This window comes from Acomys russatus, chromosome 2, assembly GCF_903995435.1.
Source record: "Acomys russatus chromosome 2, mAcoRus1.1, whole genome shotgun sequence".
In the NCBI taxonomy this organism is placed as follows: Eukaryota; Metazoa; Chordata; class Mammalia; order Rodentia; family Muridae; genus Acomys; species Acomys russatus.
The window spans coordinates 59,516,529-59,523,121 of NC_067138.1; the positions used below are offsets into that span (position 1 = coordinate 59,516,529).

The 6,593-nt window shown below is 42.4% G+C and overlaps 1 pseudogene; it reads right to left on the minus strand.

The window, feature by feature from the left end:
- Nucleotides 1-1,265: 1,265 nt before the first annotated feature.
- On the minus strand, nt 1,266-2,438 carry LOC127198315 (heterogeneous nuclear ribonucleoprotein A3-like; annotated as a pseudogene).
- Between the last annotated feature and the right edge of the window lie 4,155 nt (nt 2,439-6,593).

Sequence of the window (6,593 nt, forward strand, 5' to 3'; positions counted from 1 at the left end):
CGATGGATGCAAGGATGCAACGTGCAGTTTCCATCCCACCATTCTGTATTCACTGTATGCTACATCTCAGTGTTTCTTTCTGAAAACATTTTCCTCTTTCACAGGTTCTCTCTTATAGCTGTACCTATACTGGCATTGTTTCTGATGATCAGCACTGCTCTAGTTATTTTGATATTAGAAGTCTTTGGCCTTAAAGTTTGAAGGGCATTTTCAGTGGACACAGAATTCTTTGTTGTGAGTTACTTTCTTTCAGCCCTTTGAAGATATTTCTTTGATTTACTGCTCTTTGCTCCTGTTGAGAAGTCAGCTGGTGTTTTACTGCCATTCTTCCCAAGCAAGTGTGACTGTCCCTTGTAGTATGTGGAGAGATCGGTTCCAGGATCCCCACAGATACCAAGACCTGCAGTGTTTAAGTCTCATATATATTTTCTCTGTAGTAGTTGCATATAACCTCCACACATTGGCCTGTATGTGTGCTGAGGAATACAATGTCAACGCTGTATAGTGTATTGCCACAATGTATCTTGTGCTTGGTCAGAGCAGATTAGTCAAACCTGGGCATGTGGGGCATTTGAATAGGGAGGGATGACTATAGATTTTATGATTTCCTTTGTCATTGTTACTCAGCAGCCAGACTATAACATGCTTGTGTATTTATTGTTTTTTGTTTGCTCTTTTTAGAGTTTGTTGTACTTTCTGGTGTTTTTGGAAAAGCTCTTGGCATTGTTTCTTCAAATATTTCTGCCTTATCTTCTCCTCCTTTTTATTTTCTTGAGCTACTTTGTCTTCTGCTATGTATGTGCTTTTGCTGTTCCTGGGTCTTTCCATTATTCTGAGTCTGTATTCTTCAGCCCACATATTTTCTTTGATGTTTTACTTTAGGGATCATCTATTTTTAGGTTGTATCTCATCTAATCTTTTTTTTTAATTAAAAATTCCTTAATTTTTTTTTTATTCCTGGCATCACTACCACAATTTACAGGGCAATATACCTGATGTAATGAAAAGAAAAAGACAAAGACGAAGCTACAACTGCTAAAAGACCTCAGGAATGTGCATCTAATTGACACTACACTGCGTTAGTCAATAGCTGCACTTTTTGCAGACTGTGGCTGTGACGTTCTGAACAAGAAGGGTTCCCTGTTTAAGCTGCAGTAACTTTTTTGACTATGGATTATCATTCCTTCTGAGGCAGAATTTTACAGTTCCTCTAATGCATTTGGGATGACTACAGCTTTCCTGACAACTCCTCGCTCTCTCTCCTGCTAAGAACTGTAGCCTTTTTCTGCTTTTTTTTCTTTGAACCTTCTGCTACCATATCTGCCACTTCTACCACCAGATCTATAGCCACCATCATAGGGACTGCCTGAGCTTTTCCCACCAAAACTGCTCCCCTTCGTGGGTCCATAATTTGATTGCTGTTGTCCACTGTAATTTCCAAAGTCATAGTTACCACCGCTGCCATAGTTACCTCCATCAAAATTTTCTCCTTTGTTGTAACCATCATATATCCTCCTCCTCCTCCAACACCATATTCATCACCTTGGTTTCCTAATCCTGGTCCACCACCACCATAGCCTCCTCTGCTACTGTAACCAGGACCTCCACCATAGTTGCCACAATCACCTCCAAATCCATAATACCCACCATCACCACCTCCATAACTACCTCTGCTGCTACCACCTCCACCACCATAGCCTCCTCTTCCACCGAAGTTTCCATCATGACCAAAGTTACCTCCACCACCTCCAAAGTTTCCACCATGACCCATAAAGTTGCCACCTCCACCTCCATGACCTCTCTGTGACATAGCATACTGCATCTCTTGTTTAGAAAGAACCTTTTCCACTTCACAATTATGCCCATTAATAGTGTGGTATTCCTGAACAACAATTTTATCAACTGTGTTATGATCATCAAAAGTTACAAAAACAAATTTTTTTCCCACTCTGCCTGTCTTCCACAACTTCCATGGTTTCAATCTTGCCATACTTTTCAAAGTAGTCTCTCAGATTAATTCTTCTGTATCATCTTTACTACCACCAATAAAAATGTTTATCATCGTTAAATGGGTGTCAGACTTTACAGAATCGTCTCTAGAAACAGCTCTCTTTGGTTCCACCACATGCCCATCAACTTTGTGTGGCTGAACACACATTCCCACACCCACCACTTCAATACAAGAGTAGGCCACAAAACCAAAGCCCTTGGAACGTTTTGTTTGAGGCTTTCATTACCACACAGTCTGTAAGTGTGCCCCATTTCTCAAAATGTTCTGTCAAGCTATTATCTATGGTTTCAAAGCTCAGACCACCCACCAACAGCTTCCTCGGCTGTTCTGATTCCTTTGGATCATGGCCTCCATTTTGAGTCCAGACTTGCCTCTTCCAACACAAATTCAATATCTCATCTAATGTTTTTATTAACTCATCTTTCATGTTTCACCTTGCCATGTGTTGTCTTTCAGATCTAGACTTTCTATTTAACTTATTTCCTGACTTCCAAATCAATTCTCTGCCTTCTTTTAGTTGACTGACAGGTAATATTGATTCTTTGTATTGCCTTTGATTCTTCAGTATTTAAATCTCTTTTAAATTTGTTTTTATTGGTTTTTCCCTTGATTTTCAGGCAGATATTCTCCTTATAATTGCCTTTTAATAGCCTTCTCAGGAGAATGACCATATGGCATTAGTGGTGACAATATTGATTTTAAAAAAACATTTATTTATTTATTATATATAAAGTGCTCTGCCTGCATGTACACCAGCACACCAGAAGAGGGCAACAGATCTCATTACAGATGGTTGTGAGCCACCATGTGGTTGCTGGGAATTGAACTCAGGACCTCTGGAAGAGCAGGCAGTGGTCTTAACCTCTGAGCCATCTCTCCAGCTCCAATATTGATTTTTAATGTTGCTAGGTTCTGAAGGCTTGAAGGCCTTTGATAATAACTCCTCACACTGATAAGCTCATGGAAAAGATGAATGTCCAGGTTCACATTAATACTGCAATAATCATAGGCATCTTCATCAAATTCATGATAGTATATAAGGAAATCACATATTAATTAACAATTGCCTGTTTAAAAAAAAAAAGGAAGAATCCTAAAATACTTGATATCTAGGTAATCTTAAGTCGATGAAAATAGGAACTAATAGTGGGTTCCTTCTCTAAAGTAAGCAGGTGGGTGGGTGCAAGTGAAGGTGGGTGCAAGGGAGAATGGTCCTAGTCTCATGATGGAGATTCTGTAGACTTTTCATGCTAAAGCCTGCCTGCCACAAAGCTATGTCTGTTGTGTACTGAATAAATACATTCACATCGAGAGGGAAGGTACATCTCCAGAACTGTGTCGATCAGTTGCCACATCACAGATAACCGCAGAGGGTGCAAGTGCACGGATGTCTCATTAAGGAATGCATCATCAATTTTACTTCCTCCTGAATTCACTTGACTAAGAGCGAGCCCGGTTTGAACTCTCTACCTCTCTCCTTGTGTCTTCTGTGTGTCTGGAGTTCGTGGTTGCTGGCCTGTCTGTGATCTGTCTGCCATGTGTGTCTGTGCCTGATGCCTGTGAGCTGTGTGTGTCTGGTCTGGTCCTGTGTGTGTTCCTAGCAAAGGGATTTGCTCTGCACTTGTTGATCAGCACAGAAAGCATGGCAGAGAAAGGATGGATGACTTCGTCACAGAAATCTTTCGAAGTTTTCAAGGGAAGAAGTCCCTTTCCTGACGCAACTGGCCCAGGATAGCAAACAACACTCAAATATCAACATATCAACTTATAGACACACGTTGTTCCCAACGTTTATGGGAGATTTATTACTGAACTCAGCAGATTACAGCAGGTTATTACAATGCAGACACACACAGGTACACACATATACAGACAGACACGCGCACACACTATTCTGGATTAGGGGCAGAGTATGTAGGATTACGGCTATGCAGTAGTTTAGTTGTAAAAACTGATTTGATGAGAACTCCAGGGCATAATGAAGCTGGTTGCATTGTTTTCTTAACTGCAGTTAAACTAACAGACTGAGCAAACAGGACAGCGAGTTAAGTTCATAGTCTTAAATGATCTCACAGCATATTGGTACCTTTATTGTGAGGTCTTCCAGAAAGTCCAGTCTTTTGGGAGTCAAGAGTCACAAATGTGTCACTACACAGAGCATATAGAAAATCTTTCAATGAGATTTCCCAGGTTTTACCTTTTTTGGGAGGTATTTCTATGCCTTTTGTTTATAGCATATTCTATGAGTATTTTAAGCATTTTCAAGTAATATGTTTTTTTCAAGGCAAGGTTTCTCTGTGTAGCCTTGGCTGTCCTGGACTCACTTTGTAGACCAGACTGGCCTTGAACTCACAGAGATCCATCTGCCTTTGCGTCCCTGAGTACTGGGATTACAGGCATGCGCACAGCACCCGGCTCTCAAATAATATTTAAGCATACCTTTCCCCTTGTGTTCACAAGATGTATTTCACCCCTGCTTGGTTTTCACCTAATATATTTTTCAGACCTTAGTAATTTGATGCTATTCTCTCTTTAATAGCACACCAAAGAGATGTTTGCATTCCCATCAGCGTTGCTCCTCAGTGAGATGAGGAGTGAAAGAGTCAGGAAATTGCATAGATCCTGCCCGTACTTTCCTGTCATGCTGTCATTCTGCTTCTGTTTGGCCTCTGTGCCTGTACAGAGCCCCTCCACACACTTTCATATCCTCTTTAAAGGCAGCATGAGTGTTTATAGAATTCCACTGTTACCTTCATCTCCAGAGCTGTCCCCACCCGGAGGACGGTTGCCAGAGGAACTCAGAGGAGCAGTACCACTTTGTAACAGACACGTGTGGTGCTTTGATTCACCCCTGGTCATTTCCTCAAGTGATAACAGAAAATCTTCTAAGAAGAATCTGTGCCTACTTGGGGAAGCCGCACTGCAGGGACGTGTGAAGACCAGGGGGACAGAGTCCTAAACCGCAGTACAAAATTAGTTCCCCGAGAAAGTGTCCAGAAGCTGTATCACAGAGAGAGAAAGGAAACCAGGTGTCTCCTGACCTGAGGGAAAATGTGCTCCTGCAGGCAGAGAGGGCAGATGTCAGTGGAGTAAGGAAAGCATGAGCAGCTAAGGGCGGGGTCTGTGAGGTTCTCTGATGCACCCACCTGCTCCTTCCTCACCATTCAGGAGGATCATGAACGCAAACAGGAAATGTCGTCTGTGCAGTGTGCCAGTGAAAGGAGAAACCCATGAAATCACACAGTATCAAACAGTAAGACATGTGGCTGAATTACTCACTAAATGTCAGCCTTGTCCTAATAATGGTTTCTTTCGTATGTGAAGGAGGTGGGACTTCTTTGTGGGATGACTCCCTCCCTTTGTCTTCTTGCCTTGCTGCACTGAGGGATCAGGCAGCAGCCCTGGAATGCAGTGACTGAACAGCCTTGACTGCCATCAACCCTCGGCCATGGCTTCATTAACACCTTGTCTGGTGTTCTCCTGAGCCTAATCAGCCTCAGACAATCACTGGACAGATTAACAATTGCATTTCACCTACTTCTATAATAGCCAAGAACCTATGTTATAATTAAAGAGTGCACCCATTTTTTTTTTCTCCTTGTTTTCGGTAGAACACTTTTAGAGATTTTTCAAAGCTGCCCAGCACAGATGTAGTCAGATGTAACATTTTGTCCAGCCCCACCTAGTCTGAGCTTCTGTGATGGGGTTTCATTTGGAAGGAGGTGACCTGCTAGTCAGTGAGTGCACATAGATCCTGCGCTTACCTGCCTGTCTTTTCCTCACTCTACTGACACCAGCCCTCTCTGCCTCTAGGAGCCCATCTTGCCCCAGCTCAGAAGCCTGGCGTCCTTTCTCTCTCAGCGACACTCTATCTGAACATTTTCTCAAGGAACTTCTTTTGTACCCTGGTCTTCACGCTTCCATGCAGTGTGACCTCCCCTCATAGGCACAGTTTTTCTTAGGAGATCATCTGTCCACTCAGTCCTTTGGAAGCCCCATTCAGTAGCTTATCAGACAGTCCATGTGACAGGTTCGGTGAACTTCGGCTTAGAATCCTGGAAGTATCAGTTTTACAGAGCTCTTCTCCAGACCGATGTGGTGGCTTTTTTTCTTTCTGTTCTGAGACAAGAGTTTATCTCTGTAGGTTTGGCTGTAATGGACTCGCTTTGTAGACCAGGCTGTCCCTGAAATCACAGAGATCCACCTGCCTCTGCCTCCTGAGTGCTGGATTACAGGCATGCGGTTGTGCTAGCATTTCCTGACACCTCTGAGAGCTGTTAGACCCTGAAGCCTTCGCTGTAATAGAAAGCATGTATTATAAGGATCCAAAGAAAGAATCTCACTTTCCGGAAGACCGGCTTGATGCAAAAGCAGCATACTGGGATTGGTCTACACTCTGAGGAGAGGTGACCCGGAGCAACAGTTTTACAGTTTATATACTTTTACGAGCAGGAAGATTTAAGTAACAGCAATCAAACGGTTTGTCATTGGTGGAGCTAGCTGACCTTTAAACCCATTGGCTATCTTTTTTTTTTTTCCTTTTTTTTTTTAATTAATTTATTCTTGTTACATATCAATGTTT